Source organism: Camelus ferus, chromosome 18 (genome assembly GCF_009834535.1).
Source record: "Camelus ferus isolate YT-003-E chromosome 18, BCGSAC_Cfer_1.0, whole genome shotgun sequence".
Taxonomy (NCBI): domain Eukaryota; kingdom Metazoa; phylum Chordata; class Mammalia; order Artiodactyla; family Camelidae; genus Camelus; species Camelus ferus.
In genome coordinates, this window is record NC_045713.1 from 7,828,671 (window position 1) to 7,849,945 (window position 21,275).

The window sequence follows — 21,275 nt, forward strand, 5'->3', positions numbered from 1 at the left end:
GGAGCGTCTCTGCGTCTCCCGAAAGTGAAGGGTCTGCATCTCTTCTCAGTGAGGGAAGGGGCGTCTCCTTGGGTAGACAAGGCACCTCCATGTGAGGACTGGCCCAGCAGAGGCCACAGGGCCTGGATCTGGCCAGCTCACTGGATCCCACACAAGAACCTCTGTCTCCAATGAGCAGAGGTCTGGATGTGACTCTGGGGTGCGACTGGAGGGGTGCTGGAGCCAACACCAAAGCCCCTCAGAGATCTTCTGGGCAAATGGCTCATCCAGGCTCCCATGATCCCTGCAAGAGGCCTCTGCGTAGACACCCCCAGAACTAGCCACAGCCCCCCATCACACCACCTCTCCTGCAGTACAGCCACTCCCTGCAGTTTAGGGGCCCCAGAATGCCCTCTCCCCTGAGCTCAGTCTCGCCCCCGGGCCACTCCTCCCCAGCAGGACCTGGGGCCTGGGGTCTGAATGAGTCACCTCCCCTCCCCAGTTCCCCTCTGAGCTCCCACTTCTTTGAGGGAAAGGGAGAAGAATCTTCCCAGTTCTCAGCAGGTCCACTTCCTGCTGAGCCCAGGAGGGGGTGTCCTGGAAGGGGTACCATGAGCAGGAGGGGACCCCAGTCCTCCTATTAGGAAGTGGATGAGACCCCTTCAGCCAGCTAGGTGCTCTCTGAGGGCAGGGACCCTCCTAACTCCCCAGGGCCCCAGGGCCTACGTGCAGGCTCTGCCCAGAGTAGATGCCCCTGAAACAAGCAGGTGGAGGCCTCCTGCAGGGCCCGAGAGGGACAGGAAGCCGCCCCTGCTACGCAGAACCACGTGGACCAGGCCAACACCACCCCTGGGGAGGGAAGCTCAGAGAGCTGAACGCAGGGCCAACCTGCTGTCCAAACACCAATCACATCCCAGTCCTGGATTCGGAAGCACACGGAGTCTGGAGCTGCCAGGCTGTGCCCACCTGCAGTCAGCCTGGGAGAAAGGAGGGCTCGTCTTTGCGTGCACTGGCTATTTCTGGAAAGTCAGCAGAAACAAATTTGTTATTTATGTAACAGTGAGGCCTCTGTGCTGCTTGACACAAGGTGACAGTAGGGGTCCTTTGGTAGGGGTCCAGGACATGGGGACCAGGCCGGGGCAGAGGCCTTGTTGACTGTGAGGGTGAGGGTCCAGGCTCCCTCAGGAAAGTGGCATCTGGTCCAGGAGCGAGGACCCCTCAACTGGAGGGGAGCCCTGCATGTACAGCATCAGTGTAGCCCAGACTAGGCGCCTGAAGGACACCTTGCACACGTGCTCTGCAAAACTTCGGTGCTTCTGATGACCCCACCCCTCTCTGTTCCCACTCCAGCCACAATTTCACGGGTCAAGGGGTCACACATTCACTGAATAGTGATGTGGGTACCTGGAGGGGAGGCCTTCTAAGCAGGGTTGGTAGATGCCAAATGTTAACCCAATGGGCAGTGGCTTCCTGGAGCCCACCGTGCCAAGTGGCCCCCACCCGCACCCAGCTGACTGACCAGGCCAAGTTGTGACCATCAGAGCCTCTGGGCCACATGTCTGGACTGGAAGGGGGAAGGCTGTCGGTCTCATCCTTGGCAAGACCTCTATCCCGGGCGCTCTGCAGAGCCTGGTGAACCACCCATGCTCATCTGTTCTCAGAAGAGGGTTGCATGATACAGCCTGGGGCCCAGGGTCAGCTTCAAAGACACCCTTTAGCCCTTGCTTCCTGGATGACTTTCTGGTGGGGCCGTAGGGGGTGAGGCATGAGGACGCCCTCCTGTCCCCCTGCAGATGTGCAGAGGGACCCCCCCCCAACACATGATCACACTCTCAGGCACCCCTGCTCTGGCCATGCCCTGGAGGGCAAATGAGGGCCAGGGTATTGGGAAGCCAGGCGTCCGTTATCTCCACTGCCCGTCCCACTGCTTGAAATGGCTGTTCCTCAGCCAGTGTCTGTCCAGCTCTTAAGTGTTCTGATCAAGGCAGGTGCCTGTCACTGAGAACAACCTAAAACCAAACCACAGGCTGGGGAGAAAGGCCCGTCTGTGGGGCCCCCACACCATGAGCGAGGCTGGCAGCCCGGCTAGGAGAGGCGCCTGGAGAGTGTGGGACCAGCCACCCTTGGCGTCAGACCAACCCGGCGATTAAAACAGCTCTCTGGGTGGGAGGGGTGTCCTAGAGGTTTTCTTCTTTTTCGAACGTCCCTCCCTCCCATCCCTGGAGGGGTGCTGACGTGCTGAGGTGGGCTCTGCTCTCCATCAAAGCTGCTGGGAAAGCTGTCCATCTTGGTTTGCAGAGCGTCCAAGGAAGGCACTGCTCTATTAAAAGCGAAGAGAGCCGTTCCCAGGATCCATCCCGAACACGCAATCCACCACCTCTCCACAAGGGGGCAGGGTTAGTTCTCCTTTCACGTCCAGTTACACCAGCAGGAGCTGGGAGCCGTGCAGGGGCGGGGCTGGGCGCTGGCTAGGGCGGGAGGAGAAAGGAAGAGTGCTCCAATAAGGCCGCAGGCAGAAGGGCTCGTCCCTTCCTGAACCCTCTGTTCCTGGGCCCAGGGCCTGCTCGGAACCTCTCCCGGGTGCGGTGAGTGCAGGGCCAGGGGACCAGGGGTGGGGGGTTATCGCCACTGGGAGTTGAAACACGCAAGTTTCCGACAGTGAGTTTCCTGACCAGCAGGGTAAGAGGCCTGGGCCTTAGCTCCCTCCTGTAGAGGAGGGTGTGGTCGGTGCCTATGCGAGCCTCCTGACGAGGTCTCTGATGGGTGGCTCTGGGGCTCCAGGGCTCCCCAGGCTCAGAACGAGGCATGCAGATGCCAACCCTGCTCCCTCCCGGCCCTGTGACCTGTGGCTGGGGCTCTAGCCTGTGCCCAAGGAGGGAGAAGTACCCCAGGCTGGGTTCTCTCCAGATGTGAGTGTGGTAGGCTGACTCAGGGCTGACTCTGTGACCTTCTAGGCAGGAGGCATTCGTCCTCGTAACAAAGGTAAGTGTCTGGACGGAGGCTTTCTTGGGTGGGTCTTTATAAAGGGGGCGGGATGGTCAAGACAGAAGAGAGGAGGCGAGGCAGCAGAGGCAGAGACAGAGGATGTGGTACTGCTGGCTGTGAGGGTAGAGGAGGGGACGCTGGAGGACGCCGGCAGGGTCTCTCCGGGAGCCTCCAGAGGGGCCAGCCCTGCCGGCACCTGGAGAACTTGTCCCACAGAACTCATTCTGCACTCTGGATTCTGGAACTGCAGGAGAATAACCTTGTGTCATTTTAAGCCACTGAGATTGTGGTAACTTGTTACAGCCACTCTGAAGGCATCCACCCTAGTGGGGAACTAATCACTCATTTATCCCTGGAGAAGATGGTCAGTAGGTGAAACCAACAGATGTACAACCAAGCGGCAACCCTGGGCCCAGCAACCGCGGGGTATGGTGGCTGTGCTCGCAAACGTGTGTGTGACGGGCTCCCAGCTCCTGAGGGCAGGACTGCACCCCCGTGGTCAGAGCTCTCCTCTCTGCTCTGGAGAGGACCGAGGCGGATGTGGGTGCCTGATGTGATGACCGAACCCCAAGAGCTAATATGTGACAGCAGCTAAGCACTGCTGATGGCATAAACACCTCTCCGAGAACTTTAAGAATCTGGAAGTTGTCTTCTTTGAAGTTAGGGATCTGAGTACTCGTTGCTGCATTAGGGACTGTCTGGGGAGCAGGAATTACAAAGTTAAGTTAATCTCATCAGTTATCTCTTGCATCTATTGCAGCCATAGGTCTGTGAGCCCCTGAATTCCAGGGAGGCCCCAGCAGAGCCCCAGACACAGACCGGAGCTGTCTGGCACACACCTGCTGGTGCTTCCTGCCAGACCTGCTGGGGAGGGGTCTACGCACAGGTGGATCCTCCTCCACCTCACACAGAATCAAGGGTCCTGCACATTCACACAGCTGGATCGCGTGACACTGGGAGGCTGCTTTCACTCAGGAAGGACGTGTGAAGATAAACCATTTTTAAGCACTGCTGTTCTGAGGGCAGCTGCACAGGGGCTCATAATCCGCCTCGGCAAGCTCTGCTTCACTGACCTGAATCCTTACACTGAACTCTGAATTTGTGGAAACAAGTGCCCATAAAAATACAGCTGTTTTAAAGGGCACATTCATTGGTTTGCTTAAAGTTGTAGTCCAATTAAGAGTTAATAAAATGCCAATAAACCTCCAACTCTTAGGAGAGCAGGAAATGGTAGCACATTTTCCTCATCAGAGAAGAAACAGCTTTTTAGGGTGTGCAGATGATTTGTGCAGCAGGGCCCCTCTTGGAGCTGCTGACTCTGAGTTTAAGACGGCGGTCGTGCAGGAGGAAGGGCGTGGAAGTGACGGCCTGCAGGGCGTGCCAGCCTTCTCCAGGGTCCCCACCCCCAGGAAAGGTCCAGCACAGGGACTCAAGCCCATGAGACTGAGGAGGGACTGACACCCCGAATTTGCATGGGGAAGCGGAGCGGGGAGGGGCCACTGCTGAACAGATCACAGTCATGATTTAAAACATTCACTTGGTTCCCCAGCACATGTTCAAAAACTCCTACTGGGTCCCCCATGTTGTTTCCAGCAATAGAAAATCAGGGGTGGCCTTCTGGCAGCTCACGTGCTGGTGGAGAGCACCTTAAACAGACTAATTGTATAACTTGTGACAAATAAATGTGGCGATGGTTGTAAAGCAGGGGACAGGATGAGGGGCCCAGGAGTCGGGGGCAGGAGGGGCGTCACCTCTCCAGTTGGGGGTCTGGGGTCAGGCTGAGTGAGGAGGGGTCACGTTATTGATGGGACAGAGCCCGTTGCTTGCAGGTGGAGGGAGGAGCCCCAGCGAGGGGGCAGCATGTGCGAAGGCCCTGAGGCAGGAACTGCACGGTGAGCTTGAGGAGCAGCAGGGGGGCTGCATTGCAGGGGACCCCCCAGCATCAGCCTCTCAGGGTGGGCTCCCCCACAGCACTGACAATGCTAGTGAAGCCCTGAAAACAGAGTGGGTGGGAGCACACCACAAGGGGTGCTGCTTCGAGTGCTCACGGGGACCTTCTCATAGCCCTGACCTCCCTGCGGCGGGTCTGTGCGACCCACTCTACGGAGGAGGGAAGTGGGGGTGTGAGCTGCCGAATGGTCCCCAGTCCTCAGTTAACAGGATCTGAACCCAGACCCGGGTCACTGACGCCCACAGCACAGCGTCACCAGCCTGTCGGCTTGAAGACTCATCACCTTGCCCCTCCCCTCTGAAGGGGAGCAGGGCTTAGGGAGCCACGCCTTGTGTGCTCGCAGACAGCAGGGCTGGCTCGGGCTTCCTGCGTCTCCGAGGACGTCAGCGGGCCCACACCCTTGCACTCACGGTTCGCACACACTCAATTTCTGGACACGCCCATCTCACACAGACTCACAGCTCGGGAACACAAACGTGGGCATGCACACCCAGCACAGACCTCAGGAGGGCCCCGTCACTCTGGCCTGTTGGGAGCAGAGGGTCCTTAATGAGCTCACCCAATGCAGACCACCTTCTCCTGGTGTCCAGTCTGGCGGTTAACACTGGAATCTGTCCCTGGGGGCCCTTCCTTCTCCCACAAACACGCTGTCTGACCTGGGTGCAAGCCACAGCCTATGGGCAGGTGTGCTGTCCTGCCTGCTCTGCTGTGGTCTCAGCCCACATCCATGGCTGGGGCTGCCCTGCCCAGTGGGCCTAGCCTGGCTGGCTGGCAGCCTCCAGAAGGCTGAGCAAGCTGGCCCTGGGTTCCTGTCTACCCCCGTCCCCGCCCCCCCCCCCAAAATCCTGGAGAAAGTGCAGTCTGCTTTCTCATCTCTGAGCTGCCCTGAGGCTCACAAAGAGCCTGAGTGGCAGGCATGGTCAGGAGAATGTGGAGCCCTGATCCCTATTCCAAGGTCACCCTTGTGGTGCAGACCAGGAAGGAACTGAGGTTCCCAATACGTTCATGCATGGAACGTTCTCTCTCAGAATGGAGGGCTGTGCCCTGACCACAACCTGACTTTGCTCAAGAACTCAAATCAATACATGTATTTAGTACCATTTCCTGAGCACTCACTACAGCTAATTGCTTCCCACACTTTCTATCAACTAATAGAGTATAATCTGCCCCTCCTACCTTCCCTCTAGAGCAGAGGAATAGCAGACCAGAGGAGGGGGTTCAGGAAGCCTGGGCCAGGGAGGCACATCCCGGCTGCAGAGACAGGCGTCCATCAGCTCCCATGGGAACAGGTGGTGCAGGGGCGGCAAGTCTGCCGTGAGGGCAAGAGCCAGAACCCAGCCGGGCGGAGCGCCCAGCTTTCCCCGGCGGCCCCTTCGCTGCTCGGAGGCGTTGCTGACGGCCTGGCCTCCCTCCCATGCTTCATGGTAGTTCATATCTGTAATTTTGGTCTGACCAGTAAGGCAGTGGAGAAGATTTACAAGTTAAATTTCAAGGGGCAGGAACAAGTGGGATCTGTGTAGAGCTTTGTATGGACCTCTTCAAAGGGAAGCACACCTTCAGGGGAAAAGTCTGCATGCTGAAACAGACCAGCAGTTTCCTCTTCCCTGTGGGATTTGCATTAGCCAGTTTGTCCCCACAGCCCTGCCTGGGAGGCGGGACATTAATCCTGTCACTATTTAAAAAGTCGTCTCAGGGTTGGCAGTGACTGAAATCACTTCCAACTTAATTTTGCGTGAAATGGAGCAAAGCTTGACAGGAGGAAAAGAGAAAATGCTGGCAAAGAGGCGGCACGAAGTAGGAGCCTGAGCCGCGGCTGAGCTCGAGACGCACTGACCATGGGGCTGCGGGGGGCGGAGCCAGGAGTGGGAATGGGCACAACAGCCAGCCAGCTCTCCAGCCCGGGGCTCTGCTGTGGAGAGACAGCAGCCGGACGGGGGACGCCGCCTGGACAACTGACCAAAGAGCGGCTGATGGACGGAGAGGAGGCAGGGGTGGCCACGACAGCCCCTGGGGCCCAGGTTAGAAGTGGCTTCCAGAGGCGGCTCCTCTGCTGGGTGACATCTATCCTGAACATGACCTTGAGGCCTCGGTGCCGAGTGTGGCTTTGTACGCATGGGCAGGCGTGGCCCCAACCACCCCTCACTCCTGCTGATGTCCGGGAGAATGGAGGCAGGCGACGGCTGCCCCAGCGCTCGGTACACGTGAGGGCCCGGGGAAGTGAGGGCTCCTGTCAGCCTGGACTTAGAACCCCAGGCCTACACTGTGGTTTCCTGCCTCACACATGCACACACCATCCACACAAAGACACGCTAGCCACCCACACACACACCCACCCTCCCACGGGCACACATGCACCTGGGTCTGCCCTCTGCGCACTGGGCATGACCTAGGCCCCGCGCACAGGGTCGTGTGGAACCTTCCAGCAGGTGAGGGTTGGCTGGCAATCTAGGCCACTGCTGTGTCCTGTGCTGCCCAGGCCTGCCTCCCAGGAAGGTGCCCGGCTCTGCCCAAAACCCCCCCGCAGGAGCTCATTAACTTGTTTCTCCACCAGCATTCTGTGTCCCTGGTCACCGAGGCCTGGGGCTGGACACTGCCCAGGGCAGATACGCCACACTGATGAGGCCAAGAGGGAAGCAGCTGTCATCTCCTGGGCTGCATGGGGGGCAGTGTCCCCACTGCTTGTCAGCAACTGTCACATCCTGTTACCTCTGAGTTGGATGGAGCTGCTCTGGGTGCATGGAACATGGTGACATCCAGGCCTGGTCTCGGGCCAGACGGGGCAGCCTGGACTTCACACTCCCTGGGAGAGCAGGGTGCTCGGGGTTGGAGGCTGGGCAGCTGAGACCCTCTGAGGTGACCTGTTCTCCAGCCTCGCACAGCCCATTTCAAATTGCAGCTGCGGGGATCCCCAAGAAACTAGTTTTCTTTAATGGAGCAAATTATTTTTATGCTTCTGTAGAAGCTCTGTTACACAGAGCCAGTCAGAGCTGATTTTCAGCTGCAGCTTCTCCCTGCAGAGAGGTGCCCAGCTCCTCAGCACCTGCCTTGTCTTCTGACAGGAGCTTCCCTGCTGAGCTAGGGATCGGGGTCGGGGCTCTGCATCCCTTCCTTTCTCCCTCCCCGTGACTTGCACTCCTTCAGTCACTCAGAGTGACCTGCTGAGTCTCTGCCACACACAGAGCTGTGCTGGCACCAGGACCCGCAGCTAACACGACGCCTGCTGACCAGGCAGAGCGGGGCTCTGAGCTCTGACCGAGGCTGGGCGCCACCAGAAGGCCACAGAACCCACTCAGGTGGTCAAGACCCCAGTGGAGGTGCCGGCTCTGCTGCTCACCCACCGTGGGATCTCCCGATGGCACCAGCCTGTCCGTGTGGCAACACTAATACCAACCCTAGAGGGTCTTTGAGGAAAAGGAGAGATGGCACATTCAGCGCCTGATGCTCAGCAATTGATGGATAAAATCCATCCTTTACTCCTGGTGACATCCTCACCCCCAGCTCTCAGAGGAGCAGGCTGGGGCAAAGAAGGGACTCATCTCCGAGATTTCAGCTCCAGGTGGCAAAGGGCTGAGCCACGAAGGAGGCTCTTGTCCGAGCTGTCCCCCGGCAGGCTCCTGGCCATGTGGGGCTGTCTCTTCCCACCGAGTGCTTGTGGGCACAGGGTCCAGTTCATCACATGCAGAGGGAAAGACAAATTGGGGCCACAGGACTCACAGCCACGGGAGTGAGGGAGGACTTGAGCCGGCTAGTGGCCCTGCCATCAGAACAGCCTGTCCTCCACCCTCTGACTTGTGGGACCCCCGAGTGAGGCACCTGTACTCACCGTGGGCCAGCCAAGCACAGGGGCCTCCTCCCGCACTCACAGACCTGCCACCCAGTGCACCTCCCGACAGGCCCTGCAGGAGACACTGCTCACAGAGGAAACCAGAAGGAAAAGCCATGGTTTCAGCAGATGGGCTGGCTCCTCCACCAATTCACCATCCACTTACTTACGCTGTTTGTTTACATGAGACCCTCCCTCCATGCGGGGTCCAGAGGAGCCCCAAGTGGGTCTCCAGAGGCTGCTTCTGCCCCCGCTACAGACGTCCCTTCCCTTGGTGAGAGGGTCTCACCCAGAGCAGGTGCCAGGCGCCCACTCTGCTGGAAGCTCAGCCATCATCACGACACCCCACGAGGCATGTGGGCGTGGCGAGGACAGTCTCTCCAGCTGTCCCACAGCTGGTGAAAGGCTGAGGTCCATCTGACCTCAATTCTGGACCCCCGACCTCAAGCACCAGGCCTTGGAGGGGAATGGCTTCCTCCCAACAGCCCCTGTGACAACCGCAGTGAAGAAAGTGGCCGCGGGGGTCTGGTGGTCCTGCAGCCCGAACGCCCTTTGGGGGATGGAGAACAACCTGATGGAGCGGTCTCGGCCATGAGACAAACCCCGGCTCTGGTCTACAGCAGCCCTGTGGAGACGTGTGTGTGCGCGTGCACGCGTGTCTGCGTGTCTCTGTGTGTTCGTGTGTGTCTTTGGGTCTGTGGGTGTATATCTGAGTGTGTGTGTCTGTGTGTCTGTCTGTGTTGCTCTGTGTCTGTGGTGTTTTTGTATGTCTATGTTTCTCTGTGTCTGTCTGTGTGTCTCTATGTTAGCATGTCTGTCTATGTCTCTGTGTCTAACTGTGTCTGTGTGTGTGTCTGTGTCTGTGTCTCTGTGTCTCTGTCTCTGTGTATCTGTCTGTGTCTCTGTGTCTGTGTATCTGAGTGTGTCTCTATGTCTATATGTCTGTCCGTGTCTCTGGGTCTGTGTGTCTATGTTTCTGTGTGTCTGTGCATCGGTCTGTCTGTCTCACTGTGTCTGTGTATCTGACTGTGTCTCTGTGTCTGTCTGTCTGTGTGTCTGTCTATGTCTGCTCACTCAGAAGCCACAGCCCTTCTCTGTTGGGCCTTCTGTCAGGACCATGGGGAGGTCAGCGACCTGATGAGCCCCAGGGGACCTCTGCCCAGAGCCACTTCCTCCGGCCCCGCCACCCACAGGAGGGAGCGCAGATGGCCACAGCTCAGACCCATAGCCCTGACTCATCCCCCCACCCATGCCCAGCAGGACCATCTCCTGGGAAGGGCAGTCGACGGCTCGGGGCAGATCCCAGGGTCCGTTCCCCTTGGACCAGAGCCTGGACCATGGGGGAGGGCCCATGAGGCTGGGGGAGAGGGCATCAGACGGGCTTATTCTGTGGTCCTGTCCGCATCCCAGCTGCAGGTCACAGCCATCGCCTCACAACGTTCTCCTCATGGGAAACACCACTTCAGGTCTCCTGCCTGGGTTTCTACCTGGGTACGTTTCCTGTTCCTGTTGATTTTCAGAATTTTTTTACATTTCCTGATGCTAACCCTTTGTTGGTCGTGTCCTTGGCAAACACCTTCTCATTTCTAACTTCTCTCCCACTTTCTTTGAGGAGATTCGATTAACAGGTCTTTAATGTCCTCGTATGTACCTGCCTCTCATTTCACAGTTGGAGCTTCAACAATGTATTTAAGAGATCCCTGCTCCAAGGCTCACCTATACTTTCCAGGCAGTTTTTGAGGAAGCTCTCGTATTTAACTCCTTGATGCATCTGTACCTGATTTTGTGCATGTTGGGAAGAAAACCAGTTCCCACACTGGTGAGGGCTCTGATTTTGAAGGAAGGAAAACTTCACAGGATAAAAGGGCCATTGGATCCAAAAACATCCTCCTGGGAGGACGAAGGGGCTCCCAGCCTGGATGCGCGTCCTCCCTGGTGGGGCCCATGTGTCTGAAGTGACGAGAAATTCTCCAGGATGAATTCAGTTGGCATTGACAGGAACCCACTCGAATCTGGAGAATTAATTTGAGAAGCCCTTTCTTCTGACGAACAGTGTGCAGTTTTCACAATCAGCTAATTGCCAGGGACACCACACTGGCGGGGGAGGGGGTTTCTGTTTCCTTCACAGAAAAGGAAGTGAGGCTGTGGGCCCCAAGCTGGAGAGATGTGTGTGTGTGTCCACGTCTGTGTGCCTGTGCACACACGTCTGTCTGTGTGACGGGCCGAGTTGGGGCTGACAGCTGAGGATGTTCTGCTCCAGGCCTGGTTAGACCCCTTCCCCATGAGTTTCTCTGCCAAGGGGAGTGGGTGAGGGTAGGGAGTCAGAGTGCAGACCACAGGGGCCTTGGCACTGAGGGAAGTGGACGTTGGCCCACAGGCCACACTCTTCCCCTTTGGAGGCAGATTCCATCTCCCCAGACAGTACTTCAGTTCTGGGGCACTTAACCTTAGTCTTCACCCCAAAAACCCCTCCTATAAGAGGGCAGGAGCCAGGTTCCAGGCCCCAGGAAGGAGAAGGTGTGGTGTCTACCTGGCCTGTTCCCCAGCCCCCGCCCCCAGCGCCTCTGCAGGCCCAGGGGTCCATCAGAGAGTCACAGGTTGAGTCTTGAGTAATCCCCAGTGAAGGTGAGGACCACAAGGAACTGACACCACTGGCCTCGTCACAGGGTGTGGGATAGGGGACAGCCAAACCCCTGTGGCCACTTTAAACAAGAGTAGGAGTGCACCACATGGTGCCAGTTTGGAAACAGTCGCTGCCATGAAATAATAAGACGCACTTTTCAGAAAAGTGAACACCGTTCTCTTGATTCTCAAAGACTTGCAAACACTGCATTTGTAGGAGGCACCCTGAAGCCATCAACCTTTGTGGGTGGTGACGGGAAGGACTCTGGGCTCAGAAAAAATCAGCACTCACTCCTTGACATGCTGATGGTGACTGGTGTCCACCGCTCGGGGAGGAGGGGCTGAAGCCTCCTCATTACCTGGGAGGGAGCTGGCCACACGCACCCCGCAGGGCAGCAGGGGCTTGGCTGGCTGGTGGGCTCCAGACCTTTATCAGAGACATGATTTGCAAACATCTTCTGTCATGTTCGATTGTGGATTAACTTCCTCCTTTCTCCTTTTAAGCACAGAAGTTTTCCATTTTGAGGAAGTCCAACTTATCTACTTTGTCTTTTGTTGTCTGTGCTTTGGTGTCATATCTGGGAAATCATTGCCACATCCAAGGTCATGAAGATTTATTCTTATGTTTTCTTCTGCCAGTTCTGTAGTTTTGATTCTTACATGTAGGACTGTGATCCACTTTGAATTAATTCTGTATGCGGGTGAAGCCAGGAACCCCCCCAGCCTCGTCCTTCTGTGGGTGGGGATGCAGTGGCCCCAGGACCTGTGCTAACTGCTCGTGCATGTCTTCAGGTTTCTCCTCACATGTGGTTCTACACCGGAAGCAGTTCCACTTCTCCCTGTCCACTTATTGCAGTTTAAATTTTTCTTTTTTCCTCCTTCCTCCTTCCTTCCTTCCTTCCTTCCTTCCTTCCTTCCTTTTCTTTCTTTCTTTCTTTCTTTCTTTCTTTCTTTCTTTCTTTCTTTCTTTCTTTCTTTCTTTCTTTCTTTCTTTCTTTCTTTCTTTCTTTCTTTCTTTCTTTCTTTCTTTCTTTCTTTCTTTCTTTCTTTCTTGTTGTCAAATAACCCTTTGTTAAACCACTTTTCTTGGTAGGTCTTAACCCGCTGGGCACCCACCACACCTCTGCTGATGTCCTCCAGGGTGTCGTGAGGGTGGCGGCCACCAGCAGCACAGCCCGCAGACTGGGCCATCCCCGGGGCCCCTTTAATGGTTCTGGGGGGGGGGTCTCTAGCTAAAGATCAAGGCTGCATCTGTCGGGCAAGGTTGACAAGCTCATCAAAGGTGACGTTTCCACTGTGCTTCATGTCTTTCTGCTTCTTTCTGTCTCTTGGTGGGTCCTTGACGGCTTTCACGATCAGGGCGGGGGCAGAAGTTACCACCTCAGTCTGGGCCTGCCTGTTCTCAGTAGTCAGTTTCACTGTAATCCTCAGACCCTTGGAATCGCCATTTGCCTTGACCATGTCATCACCAACCCGTTTTTGGAGACAGACCCATGGGACCAATCTTGGGGGCCAAGGCACATGTGGCACCGATTTCCCCACCGGTGCACCTCAGGGATACGACTCTGATCTCGTTGGGATCACACTTGGGCGGCATGGTGGAGGTGGCTGGTGTTGGCTGAACTTGGATTCGGGACGACTAAAGAAAGTTGCACCTTGACCTCCTCCAAGCCAAAAGCCAAAAGCCAAAAGCTATTTTCTTTCAAACTATCTGTGTCTTTATGTTTGAAGTGCAATTTTTTAAGATAGCGTACGTTGCAGTCTTGTTTTTGTATCCATCCTGAAAATATCTGCTTTTTAACTGAAATTTTTAGATTGCTATCACTTAAAATAGCTACGAAGTAGGGTGGCAGTGTAAGAGCTTCTAGCCCAGGCCGTTCAGCAAACCTGAACAAAAGAACAAAGGTGGGGGAATCATATTACCTGATCTCAGAATACACTACAGAGTTACAGTAATCAGAACAGCATGGTGTTGGCACAAAAACAGACACATAGACCAATTGTGCAAAATAGCTCAGAAGTAACTCCAGCTAATTTTGGCAAATCAATCCTCGACCAAGGTGCCAAGGGCACACAGTGGGGAAAGGGCAGTCTCTTCAACAAGCAGTGCTGGGAAAGCTGATTTCCACATGCAGGAGAGGGAACAGGACCCTCATCTCACTCGCACATAAAGAGCAACTCAAAATGAATTAAAGAGTTAAAGGCCTGAAGCCATAAAATAATTAGAAGAAAATATAGGGAGAAAGCATCTTGAGATTGGTCTGGACAATGATTTTGGTGGGGTTTTTTTTGGTTTTTTTTTTTTTGGATATGACCCCCAAAGCACAGGCAACAAAAGCAAAAAAGAGATGAGATTCATTCAAACCCAAAAGGTTTTGCATAGCAAAGGGAACCATCCACAGAGTGAAGGACAACCTACAGAACAGGAGGAAATACTTGCGAACTGTACATCTGATGAGATGACACCTGGACAGGTGCTCACTGTCACTCATCATCAGGAAAGTGCAAATCCAAACCACAGGGAGACACCACCTCACACCAGAATGGAGCAGGACCCTGGGCCTTTCCAGGACAGACCCCCACCCCATGTCTTCCACCTGCCTCTTGCCTGTAGAACAACTTCAGTCAAAGAACAAGTTTCATCAGAGAAATAAGAGAATACAGAAACAGGGAAACAGTCAAGCAAAACAAAATAATTATAGTTTAGTCATTAAACAAAGTCAAGGACTTTTAGTTCTTCCTCAAGGGCCATCGAAAATATTCTGAGCCATGTCCTCTGAGTTGTTTTGCAGAGACTGGAACCTCCACCAGGGGGAAGAAGATAACTACATGATGACCAGATGGTAGCTCTAATAGGAGCGGCCACAATTCTGAGAACTGGCCTCAAAGAAATGGGAACACACTGACCCTGGAACTGAAGATTAACTGCACTTAAAACAATCAAGATAAAGCTAACCAGGCCACCACATGACCAATTTCAAGATGACTGTCAGAGCTGTTCTGCCTACAGCCCCCTCCCTCCACCCATGCACCCCTGAGACACCCCTTTAAAAGCTCTTTCCCCCTGATCCGCAGGGGTAGTTGCCCTTTGGACACAAGTGTGACTTCTCCCCAGGTTGCGGCCTCCTGAATAAAGCAATCTTTCCTTTCCTACCAACACTTGCTTCTCAACTATTGGCCTCAAGCAGAGAGCAGCTGGACCTCTGTTTCAGTAACAACACCTGTCAGAATGGCTGTTATTAAAAAGACAACCAGCAACAAGTGCTGGTGAAGACGCAGAGGAAAGGGAGCCCTGGCGCACTGCCGGTAGGAAAGCAAACTGGTGCAGCTTTTATGAAAAGCAGAACAGAGGTTCCTCAAAACCTTGACAATGCACCAACAGAGTGCCTTGGTGTGATCACTTGTTAGAACCACTCGTGGCACATAAAGCAGATCTGCACTGACTGGAGTCTCTTCTGGTTCAGTAGGCGGCGACCACAGCTGGGCTCCAACTGCAGGCTGTGGTTCCAGCCGCAGCTCCAGCCCCAGAGCAGATCTTCTGTCCTCAGCCGGGCTGCTTTGAGAAGGCTTGGTGCGTGTGTGGTGCAGCCGGCCAGAAAGGCGGTGGCCGGTCTGAAGGTTCCCCGGACATTTCTCCCCTTTCGGGTCCCCCACTCTCTTCAGTGGTGGCTGCTCCCCGACTTTCATGTTCTCGTCCTCCAGGTTTCCCCCAGAGTACTCTGCCCCCCGTGCCTGGGCCCCAGATGGGAAGCCACAGAACACTCTTCATACAACCCCCCAAATCTGCCTGCTAGTCAGTCCCTGATGCCTTCAAGTGGCTCCTTTTTGCTTTTGTGCAGATTTTCCAGTTGTTTTCTGTGGGGGAGGGAGTGGACATGATCTTACAAAATCATTACAGGAAGCAGAACCAGCAATTACCCATCCACTTTTAGAACTGCCTTGTGCACAAACCTCACATCCTTTGAGTCACACTTGGAAAAAGTGTACGTTTCATCTGTTTCAAAGGTCACGATGGCTTCACTGCAAGGGATTTGAGAGACAGATACCGTCTGAACAGAGGGCACAGCTGCAGGGCAGGGAAGTGGGAGCCCTAAGGAGCCACGGGTCTGCAGGACGAGGGCCGGGGCTGGACAGCACAGAGAAGAGGGAGGGACAGAGGACATCCAGCAAACAAGCCCATTTTCAGATTCCCGTCCCCATGTGCTCTGTCTACCAGCCATCTCCCTTGCTTCCTTCCAACACTTCAAAAGAAAAGCAGACCTCCTTTTCTGCCCGTCCCCTCCCCCACCATCATCTGAAGAGTCTCCCCCAGTAATTCCCGGACTTGTCCACCCTCTCCATCTCCACAGCCACCCTCTGGCCCTGCCCGTGCCCTTGATGAACCATGCGTCACCTCCTAACGGGTTCATCAGGCTCCCTTCCCCATCACGCTCAGAGGATCCTCTAGCCCCACCACCCGCACTCAGTGCCCACCTGACCCCACCTTCACTCAGTGCCCTCCTGGTCTGTGTCAGTCTCTCCCAAGAACACTAAGTTCCTTGAGGCAGGAACCCAGTCATTCATTTTCTGGGTCCCGGGCATCAGGCTGAGGGGCCAGTGCACGTGGGAGCAGCAGAGAGTCGTGGTGACACATCTGGGCTGTGGTGTCAGACAGACATGGGTTAAGCCCTCTCCCCATCCCTTCCTCGCTGCGACCCCCGCCCCACCCCGCCCCACAGTGAGGTCCCTGAGCCCACGTTTCCAGCTACATAATGCAATTGTGAGGTTCCATGACACCTGGGTGACAGGAGTTCTCACGAGGTCCAAGGTTCCCATGGATATTGGCTGGCCACACACCCAGATGGGCACGTACACGTACACACACACCCACCCCCCCCCCACACGCGCCAGGCCCCAGGGACCCACAGGACACAGGAAGGGACCACCTGGCCCAAAATGACCACCATCACGAACGTAGCTCTGACTGTCAAGGGATGGAGAGGCTGTGCTCTCGGGTTGGGAGGAGACAGTTTCTTCTGGCTGAAGAACTGGTGTGACTGGCTTAGTGGCACAGCCCCGCAGGAAGGTACACTTTGTCTTGGCAGATGGAGAACGTGGAGTCTGGGGACCATCAGGAACTCAGTTTGGCCAGAGAGGAGTATTCAAGTGCTGACCCCAAAATTTGCCTGGAATCCCCCGGGATCCAAGAAAACCCGCGTGATCAAGGTCTGCTCCCCTCTGTCCAGCTCAGCACGAAGCAGGTCCAGCTAACACAGGCCGTGTACGAGGCAGTAGGTGAGGGTCCAGGACCAAGGACGGTGGGGAATCCAAGGACTCCCGTGCAGGGAGGAAGGGTGTCCCTCACTTAGGGAAGCAGCCAGGCCCAAGAGTGCACAGGGCCCCAACTCTCAGTCCCAGAGACCGCAGCCCTGAAGCCCCGGCTGCGTTCCCACCCCACCCCCGCTCCTCTCCAGGACCCCAGGTCCCGCAGCAGCGGGCGTCTGACTAGTTTCTGGGCTGCGGCCTTGACTCATCACCTCATGACCTGCTCGAAAGTGACCCTGCTGGCCCCAGACCAGCCCCTCGTCCCTGGGCTTCAGCCTGGACGCCCCTTGGTGTCTGTGCCCATCTTTATTTTCTGAGCAGAGCATAACTGATTTTCAAAACATAAATCATGTCTGTTCTGGTCGAATGCAGTGATTTCTTCCAGACCGAGGAATAAATCTGGTTATTAAAAATAACACTGCTGCAAAGGGAGCAGGGCTGAGGATGACCTGAACAACTGGTACAAGCCTGCAGGTGCCCACGGACAACAGAACATACGGCCTTGATCCCAAATGCCAGGCCAGAGTGAGCACCTGAGGAAAAAGAAGAGCCAAAAGAAAGTCGGGGTTTGGCCAAGCAAGTTCCTGCAGGAGCAGAGGGGGCAGAGGGAGGACGAGGCCTCTGTGGGGCCTGGAGTGGACGCCCATCCTGTGAGACTGGCCTGGTCAGCCTGTGCCCAGCTGTGGGGGCCAGGGGAGCATGGGCGCTCAACCAGCAGGGAAGCTGGAGAAACACATTTGTCGGGCAACGTCTGGGGCCCCTGCTCACGTCCCGGGGCAGCACCACGGCCCTGTCACCACAGCGATGATGCAGAGGTGTGATAAAAGCCATCTGCCACCTGTAAAACACGATGTCGCCTTTCTGCAAAGCCAGAAGCCAGCCTGGGGCTCGGCCAAGAAATGGCCTACAAAATCCTGAATAATGACCTCAAAGCACACTGTCCAGTGTAGAGAACATTCTAGGCAGCTGTTTCCAGATTATCTACATGCAATCACTTTGCACCCCTGACTTTTACCATGTCCACGTCCGACACTCTCCCCGCCAAAGCCTCCCCTGTGAGCAGTCATGGGAGCACAGGCCCCTGTCCCTCTGGTGACAAGTGGCAGAGCTGTGCTCCTGTGCCCTTTGCCCCCTGGCACACCGGCCCATGGGGGCGGACATGCCTGCCTTCGCGATCTCCACGTTGCCGGGGAGGAGGCGCTGACCTCTGTCCTGGATCTGTTCCCATGGTAACATTGAGACCAGCAGGTTTTGTCTGGGTTGGACATGAGACCCTAACTCGGGGGGTCCTCCGGGGTGAGGGCTGTGGGGGGGTCCTCTGGCCAGGCCCCCTGGGCACAGCCTGGGCTGTGTCCCCAAAGGTCAAAGGACGTGCTCAGGGCCCAGGGCCCGGGGCTGATGTGTGGCAGCTTGAACTGCACCCCAGATGGTCTCATTCGCAGGTCAGTTGTCTTCCCAGAGAGCTCGAGGCCTGCCCAAGCGCACTGTGGGCCCAAGAAAGGCAGGGCCACGCCTGCTGGGCCCCACTGTGTCCCCAGTGGGGGAGCCTGGTTGGCAAGGCATCTAATAAAGACCCAGGAAGTGTTTTCCTCCCCCTCCCCCTCCCATCTTCCCTGCACCCCAGAAGCACCAGGCTTGGACTGAACAAGCACCCCGACCCCTGAGCCAACAGCTTGGATGAGGGCCACCCCCCGAGACCTCCCTGAGAGCTCTGTGACCCTAGTGGGCCAGTGGGACCCCCACCCATCTCTGTGGGCCAGAACCTCAGAAGCGCCCCCCAAGCACTCTTGGGGGCCCTTTCTGGGGCACGTTCAGAGCTCCCAGGCCCCCAGCACTGTGGTCTACGGTTCATAGGCATCTTCCCCAGCCCCCAGGTGCTGGCCATGAGCTGGGCCACCCCTCCCCTCGAGGGAGGCACCAGGCTCCAACTCAGAAAGAGACGCTGTGTCCAGGGAGAAAGCCACATGGTTCTGGATTAGACCACCAGGTGATGCAGGAGTGGACAGCCTGGCTCCTCCCCGCTTCCTTCCTGGAGGCCAGCTGAAGTGTCATCTGTTCTCAGGTAACGGGGTAGGTTTGCCCAGTTTGCAGCTGTCCAGGGCTGTGAGGAGGGGAGAGGGTCCCTGTGCTGGGGAGGGGTGGGCGAGTGAGGAGAGGGGGCCTCTGCACAGCCCAGGGGCTGTGGCCACCGCTAGCACAAATCCTCTCCCCAGCCAGCTCCTGGATGAGGGGAGGGGTCAGCCCTGAGGCCCCGTGTCCTGCACCCGGCCCCTCAGTCTGTACAGGGCGGGTTTCCCAGGAGGAGGCAGCAGTGTTGTGTGGGCAGGGGCATGGGCAGAGCAGCAGCTGGTGGTGACCCCTGCCATGGGGTCCACCAGGGAGGAGGTGGCCTGTGGCTGGAGCAGACCCTGCACAGAGGCAGTGACCTGGGTCTCAGGCCACATCAGGCCGTGGAACAGAGGTGCTCAGGAGGAATCGCTCCTTCACTGGCTAACACGCCGGTGCTGACTCACATGGGGCCATGTGAACTAATCTAACTTGGGGTGGGGACCACGGACGGGGTCCCATGCTGGGTCCAATCCACACTCACCATGGGAGATTTGAGGGCAAACTGTGCTACGACCTCAGGGATTTAGGCCCAGTGGTTTTCCGATGGCCACGGTGAAGCATGTCCATTTGTTTCCTATTTCATATTCATGTTTCAGTAATTCCAGGGAGATTCTAAGACAAAGCAGGTTTGGGCTGCTTGGAGGAGGCCCCAGCCCCATACTCCTGCCTCAAAGCGGCCGGTCTCTAACAGGAGCTGGGCAGGACTGGACACACAGCCCAGAGCCACAACCAAGGCGGGAGTGACCAGCAGGTCAGGGGCCATGGCAGAGGTGGCCCTCAATAGACGTCACCAGCCACACCAACCTTTGTTATCACACCTACCTTGGGGTGGGCAGGCTCGGGAGCTGAACGTAACAGGTTTCTCCGTGGTGATGGATGTGTCCATCAAGAAACCAAGACCACTGAGCTGTCCCTTTAAATGGGTGCGTTGTGTGGTGAGTGAACCACAACTCAGTAAGGCTGTTTAAAATAAATGGACAAAGGGGTGAGCAAAAGAATAAATACAATGAAAATGTAAAAAGGAAAGAATTAGTGAGCACCTGGGTGTGGGGAAGCTCTGGGAGGCTGAGCGAGTGGCCTCAGTTCACTCTCCTGTAAAGTGAAGACGTTACGGCCTCGCCCACCCCCTGGGCCAGCCCTGGCGTGGGGGAGTCTTCAGCACAGCCTGACACACAGAGAACATCAAAATCATCCCGTTTTCACTTTCCGAGGGTCACTATGTTACTCAGAGATTTCCTGACCTGTCGCAATAACACATGTCAGCAGAGGTCCGCAGCAGGGAGCGGTCTGAAGGGGAGAGGGAGTGGGCACAGCTGCCCCTGAGCCTGCATCCTCGGCTCCCGCATGAGGGTCAGGTGGGCAGCTCAGGGCTGGTGGATGGCCTCATCCCAAACCCCTCGCCCACCACACTGGGAGGCCCCTCTCCCAGCTGCTCCCTCCAAGTGGAAAAAGGGAGACAATGCCCCAGCCGGCTCAGGACGAGCTGAGGGAAGTGCCCTCGTGGCTCCGTGAGTCACTGGGTGATTTCCCAAACCCAAGCCCTGGAGCTGGGGGTCACAGGAGTCACAAGAGCCTGAGGTCAAGGTCAGCGTGAAAATGCCTGTGGATGCACGGGGCTTGGGCTGCAATGCTGAGCCAGACAGAGATGGACGCAGGGGACAGAGCCACCGTGCCCGAGATGCTCGGGGCCTCCTGGGGCCAAGGTACCCCAGGAGGCACCGCCCTGACAAAGCCCCTTCACCTCGGGCAACATGAGGAAGACCAAAGGTTAGGTAACACCGATGAGAAGCACCTTCTGCAGGCCAGGGGGTGACGGGACACCCCATGGCCAGCGCATGAGGGACAAGGCCCCACACTTGTCATCTGGGCAGGTCTTGCTTCTGTGTTCACGCTGCTGGCCAGAGCCTGAAGCCCCCACTGTCCCTGCCGCCCCTGCTACCCCTGCCCCTCCACCTGGGCTGGTGTCCACCGGGACCACTCCTTGCCCAGGAGGGCTGCCAACCCCAATGGGCTCTCTCCGAGTCCCTGGGAGTGTGAACACCAGCCAGTCCTCCTGCAGCAATGTGAGGACACACAGGCACTTCACCCAGGTCAGCACTGCAGGCCTCCTGAGGGGAGACATGGCACAGGACGGTGACATCGGGCAGGGGTTAAAGGGCTGGAGGCCCTTTCTTGCTTCCTTCTTTCCTGAATTTGCTGTCACTCCTCCTCCTCCCCGTCCCCCACCCCTGCGTGACTTACTTTCCTACAAAACTGGCTGCTTTTCCTAAACCTCCCTGACTTTCAGGTTTTCCTGTGCGTTTTGTGAGCTGTGATATTTTTGCTGTCACACCATTCTATAAACTTACCTTCATAAACACTACACTTCAGACGTATTCCACTGCCCGTATTCCACTGCTGAACACTGACTCAGACACAAAGTGACACTTCACCACGTGACTGTATCAGGATGTACCTCCTGGCCGGTGGGCATTGTGCTGTTTCTGATGTTTTACAAGAAAC

The 21,275-nt window shown here is 56.4% G+C and overlaps 1 long non-coding RNA gene and 1 pseudogene across 1 annotated transcript; one reads left to right on the plus strand and one right to left on the minus strand.

Annotated features, from left to right (window-relative positions):
• Positions 1-2,427: 2,427 nt before the first annotated feature.
• Positions 2,428-4,173, plus strand: LOC116657484. Its single transcript, XR_004312591.1, has 2 exons — positions 2,428-2,564; positions 3,725-4,173. It is a non-coding gene; the product is annotated as an uncharacterized LOC116657484 (long non-coding RNA).
• Positions 4,174-5,370: 1,197 nt separating this feature from the next.
• On the minus strand, positions 5,371-20,174 carry LOC102519821 (annotated as a pseudogene).
• Positions 20,175-21,275: the final 1,101 nt, after the last annotated feature.